Source organism: Triturus cristatus, chromosome 4_1 (genome assembly GCF_964204655.1).
Source record: "Triturus cristatus chromosome 4_1, aTriCri1.1, whole genome shotgun sequence".
Classification (NCBI taxonomy): domain Eukaryota; kingdom Metazoa; phylum Chordata; class Amphibia; order Caudata; family Salamandridae; genus Triturus; species Triturus cristatus.
In genome coordinates this window covers 1,275,680,245-1,275,692,335 of record NC_140585.1, presented here as the reverse complement: position 1 = coordinate 1,275,692,335, position 12,091 = coordinate 1,275,680,245, and positions in this window count along the sequence as shown.

Genomic DNA, 12,091 nt, shown 5'->3' with positions numbered 1-12,091 from the left:
TTGCAATTCCATAGATTATAATGGGGATGTCATCATATGTAGACAGTGGATTAAGGATTATAAAACCTAACCACCCTCCCCTTGTCAAGAAGAAGTTTTATTATATAAAGGAAGATCTCTGGGTTTTGTCAGCAGACCCCATACCTTAGTGCCTAGATGGTATTTTTACATCATAGGAACAGCATAGCTCTTCTCCCTGGAAAGCTCCCTCTCCAAGTGGGTTTTATAACAACATGCATCCCTATAATATCAAAGCACAAGTTTTCAGCAGTAGCAGCTGTGTTGGCATGTTTTTTCTGAGTGCTAGGGACTGACCAGAACAGAATAACAAGGGGCATTGTTTACCGACCTTGCACACCGTGTTCAGACTAAACTCCAGGAAGAGTTAGAGAACGCAGAAAGCAGATGGTTCTCATGTGAAAGGCAAACTTAGCATCATGACAGCAGAGCTCATGCTAACTTAGCAATGCTGACAATGACCCTAGCGGCCATATGACAGCCCTGCAGCAACTCAAAAGGGGAAGACCCTGGGACCTACTGGGCATCCAGTGGAATTCTTCATTCTATTTCATAATTAGCTTGTTCAATATTGGTGGTTTTCGTGGAGGTCTTGACAGGAGGGAGTCTCCCATTGGTTATGCATCATCAGAAATAGAGATGAGAAGCCGGTGTGACCGCTGGACCGCTGCATATCTTACTTCTCAATCTTCGTACTAAAAATTGAAATTAATATTATTGCAAAAACCATAGAAAACAGTTTTGTTGAGAGTGATTATCTCCTTGGTTCAAAAAGGGGGCAATCGGGCTTAATAACAAAATGTGTCATCAGACAAAATATTAGCAGAGAGTGCAAAGTCATTTCCTTGGCGAGTTGTGTCCCAGGACTGACAGCCCTTTTATTAGCCGACTTAAAGTTGGCATTTGACTCAGTGGTTTGGGATTGTACCTTTCTCCTATTGGAGAGATGTAAATTTGGCCCCAAATTCCACAAAAATGTAAAAATTGACTCTACTTTTCCAGATATTGGGTTTCGCCAAAATCTACCATATAGCACTAACTTGAATAATCAACAATTTGGAGTCCCTGTACACAATTGATTTGCTCCGTTAGAGGATGTCGATTGACTGGAAGATTTAACCGATACTGATATAATTAACAGGGGTTCCCCCAGCCCTTCTATAAGCGACATTAATGCTCATCCCACCCTTCTAAATAGTATTGCTCCTATTGAATATATCCCCTCTAGACCCACATTAAGTGAGGAGCCAACCCACTCCTCTCTTTCCATGCCTATTGTCTCACGACCTGAAAGAAATAATCCCCATTCAAATAACCAATTAAAAGTACTATCTTGGAACGTCGCGGGCACTGTAAATAAACTTCTCTGCCCCGACTGGAATTCTTTCATTAACCAGCATGACGTTTGTCTGCTGCAGGAGACCTGGGCAAAAGAAGAACTTAGAATAAAGGGCTTTTTTACAACTAATATTCTAGCACTTTCGGGTCCGAGAGGAAGACCATCTGGTGGGTTGTCCATTCTTATAGGGTCGCATTTGGGTTGTGTAACCTCTGAAATTGCCACGCAATCACTCGATCTCCAATGTCTTCAGCTTACGTTTTCCTCAGGGTCGGTCATTATCTTGGTTAATGTTTATTCCCGTCCTACTAAGACAGGCAGTGAATCACCTACATTAGATTTATTGGACAAATTTATCCAATCAGTAAAAGATAAGGGCACTTTGATTGTTGCGGGCGATTTCAATTGTCAATTTGAGCCCCTACCGGGGCTCATTGACCCAATTACTAGGGAGGAAGACGAACAATGGTCCATACCGGCCCTTCAAATTCCACCTGTCAAGGCTTGGACATCACTAGCCCTGCAAATTAACTCCCTAACATTATCTAACTCACTTAGAGCCTGCAATGGGCACTCTTTGTCGGATCTTGAGGGTAAACATACTTTTAATCGTCCAGACCAGACTTCGCGTATTGATTATATTATGGTTGAGGCCAAAATGTGGACGAGGGTTATGGATTTCATGATCCACCCTCGCATGATAGTGACCACAATGCGCTGACCCTTGATCTGACTGTAGTGAGGGAAAATAGTCCCACGCAAAATAGTGGTACGCCCCGACCCTTACATCTCTCTGGCGACAGAAGACGCCTTAAGTGGACGCTGATTCTTAAATCCCCTGATAAAATCAGCCTTATCTACTCGGCCACATGTAATGCCCTTGCACAAATGTGCCAAATCTTAGACCAGGACAGTGATACCAGGAAAAAACATGTGTCCGAAATCCATACTGGGCTAGTTAACATGTTGGGAAATTACGTAAATCCCTTGATCTCCAGGAAAAAGAGAACCGCAATGGCACTCTCCTGGTTTAACCATGAATGCAGAAAGGCAAAACTAGCCCTATTGGCCACATTAAAATCTGGCGATAGGAAAGCGGTCGCTATGAGTAGAATTAAATATAAGTTGACCGTAAAAGTGGCAAAGCAGAATTGGGAATACGATAAATGGGAGGACATTAAAAGAGCTCTTATTAAAAAAGACAAGAGAGAATTTTGGGCAATTGTCAGATCAGAATCAAAGGAAGGCTGTATAGCCGATGATCCCAATATTGCATTGAGTCAATGGGTTGATCACTTTCAGAGTTTGTATGCTCCGTTGGCCCCCACTACTGAGGCTCCATCCCCCCCTGATACGATTAACAAAGGCACTGATAGTATAACTCCCAGGGAGGTAGAAAAGGCCGTAAACAGACTTCCAGTAGGAAAGGCTCCTGGCCTTGACAAGATTCCTGGGGACCTTTACAAGCATAAACCCGAGGTGTGGATACCATACCTTTGCTTACTTTACAACGCAATTCTTCACGGTGCCCCCATTCCGAATACCTGGGCAGGTGCAGAGATAGTCCCGGTTTTCAAGAAGGGCTCCCCCCTCTTGCCTAGCAATTACCGCCCGATCAGCCTAGTTGACGTCAGCCAGAAGCTCTTTGCACGTATTATTCTAGATCGAGTGCAAACCTGGATGGACGAAAAACGAATACTAACCCCCTACCAGGCTGGCTTTAGAGAGAAGACATCCACGGTGGACCAACTTTTACGACTACAACTTCTTTATTGGAAAACCGTGAGGGTTGAGGGTGGCAGCCTCTACCTTATCCTCGTCGATCTCAAAGCAGCTTTTGACCAAGTCCCTCGGCAAACTTTGTGGGCGGTTCTGGCTGAGATGGGGATGCCTGCCTGCCTTTTGGGGATTATAAAACGGCTCCATAATGACAATTTCGCCCAAGTCAGGTGTGGTAAGGGGGGCAACTTGACCCCAAAGTTTCCAGTTAACCGTGGAGTAAGACAGGGATGCGTCCTGGCCCTAACCCTATTTTCTCTCTATACTAATGCATTAGTGCCCCACCTGAGGGGAGTTAAGGACATCGATGCCCCCAAACTTAACAACGAGCAGGTGGTCGCACTAATGTTTGCTGATGATACCCTCCTGGTGTCTAAATCCCCTATGGGGATTCAACGTGCCCTTGATAGTTTCTCTGATTTTTGATCCCAGAGAGGCCTTGAGGTTAATTCCTCAAAAACAAAATTTATGATTTGCAACCCGCCCAAAAACAATGTTCCAAACCCTTCTCTCAATGGTGTTACACTGGATAGGGTCTCAGTCTTTGAATATCTTGGTGTCATACTCTCGGATAGGATGGAATGGGGTCCCCAGCTAGCAAAAGCTAAATTACGACTTACGCAGACTTGCGGTGGGATCCTTAAAATATATAGAGCTCCCATCTCAAAACCGATAGCACCCACCATTGAGATATACAAAGTACAAGCACGGTCTGCATCTCTCTATGGGGTTGAACTATGGGGGCACTGCCTAACCGGAGACATTGGGAGATCAGAGAACTCGTTCTTAAGGTCGTTACTGTCCTTACCACCCAGCACTCCCCTTATTCCACTTAGAATGGACCTGGGAGTAAGGTCTATCCAAGACGAAATTGCTTTAAGGCCACTACTGTATTGGCGCAGGTTGTGGGCAACTCCTGAGTTAGTGGATTATCAAAACGATTTAAAATCGTTAATGACCCCCCGTGGTATAGATAATATACCGTGGATTCTTTATATCAAAAGGGAGCTTATTAGATTAGGCTTTCCTGCACTATGGCACCATCCTGAAACACACGCCCCTACACTCTCTAGAGCTGAATTGGTAAATGCATTTTGGTTAAATAAAAAAAATATGATGCTAACCAATAATAAATTAGGCTCTTTGACCACGGACTTCTTTAATATCAAAGAAGATTTCAAAATAGAGCCAGTTCTAGACCTGATGGAGCCTAATGCCTCTAGAAAACTATATATGCAATTCAGGTATGGACATTGCCTTTGAGAGCCTTCACAGGGAAGTGGTCGATAAATAATCTCCCTGACTGTCCAACCTGTGGAGCCCCTGGCGAAACTGAACTACACGTTCTCTTTTTTTGCCCAACATACAAATCCATCAGAAAACGTTGGCTTTGTCAACTCTGTAGGAATTTGGGGACCATACATTGTAAAGTTGCCTACAGAATCTTGAAGACAGACACAGCATTACCTATAGTCTTTTCGCTATCACGCTTCTGGTATGCTGTGTGGCGAAGGAGAAGTTCCCTTTTATGCTCGAACTTGTCGGTATAATGTATTGTTTTTATGACATTTTTAATCTTTTAAACTTTTACCTACTGTTTTAATGAATTAATTGGCAACCAATCTAATCTTTATTGTACTCACTATCTATGTACTGTAATAATTTTTTTTTTTATGATTCTATGTTTTTGTGGATTGCTTATCTTTTATGGTCTATGACCGAAAAAAAGATTATTTTGAGTTTGAGTAAAACTTCTATATACTGAGCTTCTCACCAGGGTTAGAATTGGCTAGCTCCATTCAACCACATTTTTCATGTGAGGAGGAAAAAGACAAGGCCTGAGAGTGTGGCACTGTATGCAAATGACGTCCTTGTGCTCTTGGGTGACCTGGGGTGGGCGGGGCCAAGGGTTTCACAGATTCTTCAGATTTCTGGTAATTTCACAGGTCTTCATGGAAATAGGGCCAAGATATCCCTATTTCCATCTGATGCAGTTACTGGGACTCTGGGATGGGTGGCGTACATGCGAGTATTCATGGACAGGGTGTGGGACAGGAATATACAGTCTCAGTTCGCTAGGCTACAAAATGACATACAATTCTGAAAGCTCCCCCTTTATTGCTCCTGGGTCATCCTGCATTTTTAAAATGGTAACCTTGTCAGGTCTCCTCTATAAGCTGCAGAACGTCCCTTACACATCTATTGTAGCTTCTTTCATACAATAAATGCAATGCTTCTCTGGAAAGATGGGACTCCCCGGTTTGCCCTACATAGATGTTTCAAATCCACTTACTAGGGAGGCATTGTAACACCTGATAATGAATCATGTTATGGAGCCTCATGGTTACTTATCTTAAACCGATGGTGAGATGAAGTGGATGGAGATCCCGCGGCTGCATTTCAGAAGTGGGAAATGCAGGAACAGCAGTTGACACACCATTTATATGGGTCTAAGTTAGAAGGTGTTCTGCTACCAGTCACCGTGATGGGGATACTAGCAGATATACAGGACCTTACAAAACAGTGCTTCAAATTCCTTAATGCTTTGGCAGGAGGTCGGGTAAGAGACCTTGGAAAGATGGTGACTGGCATGAGGCCTTGACCTCGCTGCCTGAGTGACCATCCCACTTTAGAGTGGTCCAGCGTAAGGTTCTACGTCACGCCTATTTCACTCGACTTTGAAGGGTGGGAGCAATTGAATCGCAACTGTTCGAGGAATGATGGGGATTTTTTACATATGGTTTGGAACTGGTAGGTGATTGCTCCATTTTGGGATGAAGTGCCCTCCCTGCTGGGTGATGGTGCTGGGGCAGCTGCTGCCACGTCATCCTAAGATGGCCCTGCTACAAAGCAACATTGACTTAGATAACAACAGATCTAAGATGGCTTTGTTGTGGCTAGGCCTCTTGGTGGCTTAAAGGAGCATTGCAGAGATGCAAAAACTTGAGACCCCCCCCACCCTTCCTCCTTAGAAGGGTGGAAAACAAGATGAGATAACTGCACAAGTTTAGGAAGGTCGATATTCCAAGCCAAGGCTGCCCTCTAAAACACCAGACAATACTGGGAGGTTTGGGCTGACCATAGAGGCATGCCGTTGACACCCAGCAGGGATTGGTCATTTAATTTGGAGGTTGAAGTATGCACCTATCGGCCAATCAATACAAAACCAGGAGATTGCTGGGGTGGTGGCTGTGGAAGGGGTGAAAATTAGGCTGAATAATGTGGTGTGTGTTGTAGTTGTTTTAGTTGAGTGTACATGCCATGTGTTTTCCATCGCTTTATTAAATATACAATAAAACTCAATAAAATGTTGATGTTTTTTTAAATGTAAAGAGCTCCTGGATGCCAATGCTAAAACTGGAGCTTTTGAATTGAAACGTTTTCCTGTGTAACAGGCTGAAGTAAATGAGCATTGAGGGCTTTTTCAGAAAACAATCTCCTTTTAATATGTGAGGGAAAGTGTGGGTTTAAGTCATCTATGGCATAACATATTTAAAATATTGAAGAGTTAATGAGTGAGAGTCCCTATAAGAACATTTTTATGCATAAAGCAGAATCGTGCATTAACAACTTGAAGACTATTAATCTACACTTGAATTCACATGTATATATTGACATGATGCTATTGCTTTTGGAACAATTTTAATAGAGCCTGCTAGAGTGCATTTTCGCGGCTTCTGCTTACTAGGCCTCAGTCAGACTTTGATGCCATCTTGTTCAAAATGGATGACTCATATTCATGCTCTGTTTATTATTGCTGCTACACATAGTTAGGCAGGTCATGTTTTGTTTATTTCTGATAATCAAACAAGTCATGTTTTGTTTATTTGCGATTAACATTGTTTTCGAAGAAGGCGCTCAAGCATGGGCTTAGTATTGCAACGTTTCTCCAAGGTTCTTTCACTTGCAGGCCATATTACTTATATTCACACAATGATTCACTATTCCTTATTTAACTTGTTTGGTCTAACCCCTCTGGATTATATTAGGTCAGAGTGGGCTGAACCAATTTGCATGTAGTGTTTTAGTGCTTAAGTGGTAAGGCTGTATGATGATTCAAAGGTCTTATTTCTGATTTGTTGAAGATGTATTACTTTAACTGACATCACTCCGATTATGCCTTTTCTATGATGTTCTATGAGAACTCTTGACTTTGGGGGTGAGTCATAGACTTTTCCTAAGCTGCTAGGGATGCCTTTCGATTTCTTACTGATTTTGATGCACATTTGGGATTTAGCATGTTCTCTGATTTTGTTGCTTTTCTTTACTGATGGCATTTATGCCAGTTGAGTATCCCAGCAACGTTTGCATTAAATTATACTGTATTGCACCTTCAAAATTTTTGTAATGAACCCTTTATAAAATTCTTCACTTTCCATGATGTTCTATGGGTTAATTTCCTTTTGAAAATCTGTATTTTCGGGGTGAGTTAGAGACCTTTCCAATGTCACCAGGGATCCGGTCTGATTTCTTACTGATTTTGCTGCACATTTGAGATTTAGGATTGTTTCTCTTATTTTGTCACTTTTCTGAATTCATGGCCTTTAAGGCAGTTGATTTCTGTGTATTCCAGCATTTTGTAATTAATCTTTATATTTTTTATTCTGCCCTATAACTCACTTATTGAGTCAGTACTTTCTTATTTTTGACTGTAATTTTCACATGTTGATAATGTACCTTATCTTGGGACACACTGCCTTATGAAATTGAGGTTAACACCTACCCTGAGCCACCCATTTGTGGGTGTGCCTTTGAGGTGACCTTAAGGTGTAAGACTTTAGGAGTAATGCATGCCCACAAAATGTTGGTGGCAGAGGATAGTTACGAGATAAGAGGTAGACTCTTTTTAGCCATGTCCCTATAATGGCCTTCTGTCTACATTTCATTGTCCACCTTTCTAAATTATTTACTGAGTTTCTGATGTTGTCGTGCTGTTCCTGATAAAAAAGAATTGAGAGTATTAGTATGGCAGAATGATTCTGAGATTGTGTTTAGTGTGCTAGTGATCACAGGTGTATTGTGTATTTGAGAGTGCAAGGTATAAATATTAGACCTAAAACCCAAGAACTTTAGATTACTTCTGGAATCAAGAGGATTCTCCGCCAAGAAAGAAGAGCTGAAGAGCTGTGAGGAGGAGACTGCCCTTTGCTCTGTGTTGCTTTGCTGGGATGGCCTGCAGTTGCTGCTTCTGCCAAGCAGAGGACAAAGACTAGAACTTGCACTTGTGACTTCCTGTTTAGTAGTAAAATATAGCAATTAGGTGTTTAGTGGGGTGCCTAGTACTTTTGATCCTGGTGTCACTGCACCTGCTGCATCATTGAAATCATGTCCCTGTTGTTTGCAAGGTAACTGCACTTGTGCCTGTCTGCTTATTTTTACATTTTAGAGATAATCTGGGATTAGTGGGGTCCCTAGAGCTCCTGGCCACTGTGCCACTGCATATGCTGCACCATTCATTTTTGGGGAGGGGAACCCCATTCCCAGGAGCCTGCCCCTTGTTTAATTGAATTTTTCTTTTAAACGGAGGGGGATTGCACGACCCCCTCCCGGGCCCATTTTGGCCCCGGGGACCCCATCCCCCAGGGCCTGGCCTGTAGTGCGGGTGCCCTGGTCCCACCCAGAGCACCCACATTTAAAACGTTGGGGCCTACGGGGGAGCAGAGTACTTGTTTGCTATGCTTCCAAGCCATAGCAACCTGCAATGCCCCAATGGTGGGCACCCTGGGACATTGGTGGAGCCGGCCCTGGGATTGGTGGTCCCCAGAGCTATATTGGGCTCCACGAGAGGGGCCACGCGGATATATATATATATATATATATATATATATATCACACACACGACCACTTGTTGAAGTAATCCGAGGACACAATGGGGATTTCTTCGGGAGTCCTTTATATACAGAATTGCGGCATAATGCATTTCGGCGGGTTTGCCTTCGTCAGATGCCAAATACATCAGGGTTGTAACTGCTCCCTCTTTTGTACTGTTGCGGCGCTCCCATTGGCGGGAGATCAGCTGTTCACGCTCCACCCAGGACAGCTGTAGCCTAAGTTTGACTGACTACAGGTCCCAACATTCACCTGTTCGTGTAGGTACTGCAGCGTGAAAATCCCAGTTAATACTAATGCTGTGTTTGCCTAGCAAAAGGGGGGGTCTTAAATGTTTGCTGAAAAACCCAACGGATGATAAAGTCCAGGACGCCCTTGAGTCCCCCACGCCCAAAACCACAATTGCAGACACAAACCGGGCCGTGAAACGTAGCTGCGATCAGCTCACTTCCCCGTGCAATCACGGGCTGCTCCTGGCAGCGGCTTCTTGTCAGGTCCGATCTTGTGGTGGAAACGGAGTGATTCAATACCTTGAAAACAGTTCCTTTTTGCCAGTAAAACTCCGAACACTTTGATGGGCGGTTCCTCGTATCGCGCTGCTGGCAAGCGCGAAAAATCTCACACACACGACCACTTGTTGAAGTAATCCGAGGACACAATGGGGATTTCTTCGGGAGTCCTTTATATACAGAATTGCGGCATAATGCATTTCGGCGGGTTTGCCTTCGTCAGATGCCAAATACATCAGGGTTGTAACTGCTCCCTCTTTTGTACTGTTGCGGCGCTCCCATTGGCGGGAGATCAGCTGTTCACGCTCCACCCAGGACAGCTGTAGCCTAAGTTTGACTGACTACAGGTCCCAACATTCACCTGTTCGTGTAGGTACTGCAGCGTGAAAATCCCAGTTAATACTAATGCTGTGTTTGCCTAGCAAAAGGGGGGGTCTTAAATGTTTGCTGAAAAACCCAACGGATGATAAAGTCCAGGACGCCCTTGAGTCCCCCACGCCCAAAACCACAATTGCAGACACAAACCGGGCCGTGAAACGTAGCTGCGATCAGCTCACTTCCCCGTGCAATCACGGGCTGCTCCTGGCAGCGGCTTCTTGTCAGGTCCGATCTTGTGGTGGAAACGGAGTGATTCAATACCTTGAAAACAGTTCCTTTTTGCCAGTAAAACTCCGAACACTTTGATGGGCGGTTCCTCGTATCGCGCTGCTGGCAAGCGCGAAAAATCTCACACACACGACCACTTGTTGAAGTAATCCGAGGACACAATGGGGATTTCTTCGGGAGTCCTTTATATACAGAATTGCGGCATAATGCATTTCGGCGGGTTTGCCTTCGTCAGATGCCAAATACATCAGGGTTGTAACTGCTCCCTCTTTTGTACTGTTGCGGCGCTCCCATTGGCGGGAGATCAGCTGTTCACGCTCCACTCAGGACAGCTGTAGCCTAAGTTTGACTGACTACAGGTCCCAACATTCACCTGTTCGTGTAGGTACTGCAGCGTGAAAATCCCAGTTAATACTAATGCTGTGTTTGCCTAGCAAAAGGGGGGGTCTTAAATGTTTGCTGAAAAACCCAACGGATGATAAAGTCCAGGACGCCCTTGAGTCCCCCACGCCCAAAACCACAATTGCAGACACAAACCGGGCCGTGAAACGTAGCTGCGATCAGCTCACTTCCCCGTGCAATCACGGGCTGCTCCTGGCAGCGGCTTCTTGTCAGGTCCGATCTTGTGGTGGAAACGGAGTGATTCAATACCTTGAAAACAGTTCCTTTTTGCCAGTAAAACTCCGAACACTTTGATGGGCGGTTCCTCGTATCGCGCTGCTGGCAAGCGCGAAAAATCTCACACACACGACCACTTGTTGAAGTAATCCGAGGACACAATGGGGATTTCTTCGGGAGTCCTTTATATACAGAATTGCGGCATAATGCATTTCGGCGGGTTTGCCTTCGTCAGATGCCAAATACATCAGGGTTGTAACTGCTCCCTCTTTTATATATATATATATATATATATATATATATATATATATATATATATATATATATATATATATATATTACCTACTGGCAGTCGCCAGTAGGTAGTTATAGTTAGGACCCTGTTTCCATAGGAAAAGCGCAACATTCTATTTTGAATAACTTTGGCGCCGGTCGACGAATCCTCGTGAAATTTTCAAAACTAATGGAGCGCTACGCTCCGCTCCTACTCTGAAAGTCTCGGGGGGATTCGTCAAGCGGGGGCTGAGAAAAAAGGGGGGTCCCAAAACGCGTTTTCCCCATGCATTTTTCCATAGGACCTTTAGACACAGCTACAGCCCGAACGGCTGAACAGTTACTTGAAATTTGGCAGAGAGGAAGTCCGCAGGTCAAGGAAGTGCCTTTTGTAGGTGTGGTGTAAATCTGTTCAGTAGTTCATGAGAAAAAAGCATTTAAATCAATATATATATCTGTGGCAGCTTACGGTGCGCTTACCGTGCGCTTACCGTAAGCTTACCGTACGCGTACGGTGACGTGCGCGAGCGCGATTCTGATTGGTTGTCACATGACTGTAAACATTCGAATCGGACGAAATCAGGAAGTGTCGGCCGCCATTTCATGTGTTTCACACAGAAAAAAAAAGGGAGATATCTTGAAAAGGGGGCAAGGAAGAGAGTTACAGACCCCCTAACATTTGAAAGGGGGTCAAAGAAGGACAGAAAAGTACAAAAAAAACGTTTATTAATTTTTAAAAAAAATCGCGAGGTACGCGTACGGTAAGCTTACGGTGAGCTTACCGTACGCGTACGGTAAAAAAAAAAAAAAAAAAAGAAATAAAATTCAGATTTAAGTGTTAAGATATTAGGGGGCTCTAAAAAGAGCCGTTGTGTTTATGAAGTGATTCGATTTTTAAGTGGTACCTACAAGTAAGTACCGATGCAGAGTCTAAGGTTCAAGAGGAAGACTCTGTTCCCTTCATCAGAGAAGTATACACCATCTCCTCTATAAATGTCTTGCATGTCGTAACGCAAGTTGTTGTGGTAAATGGAACCCATACCATAGTCTCGGAGGAAAGCAGAAACAGATTTGTTGACGTGCTTTCTTGCTTTGTCAATCTGCGGACAAAAATGATTGG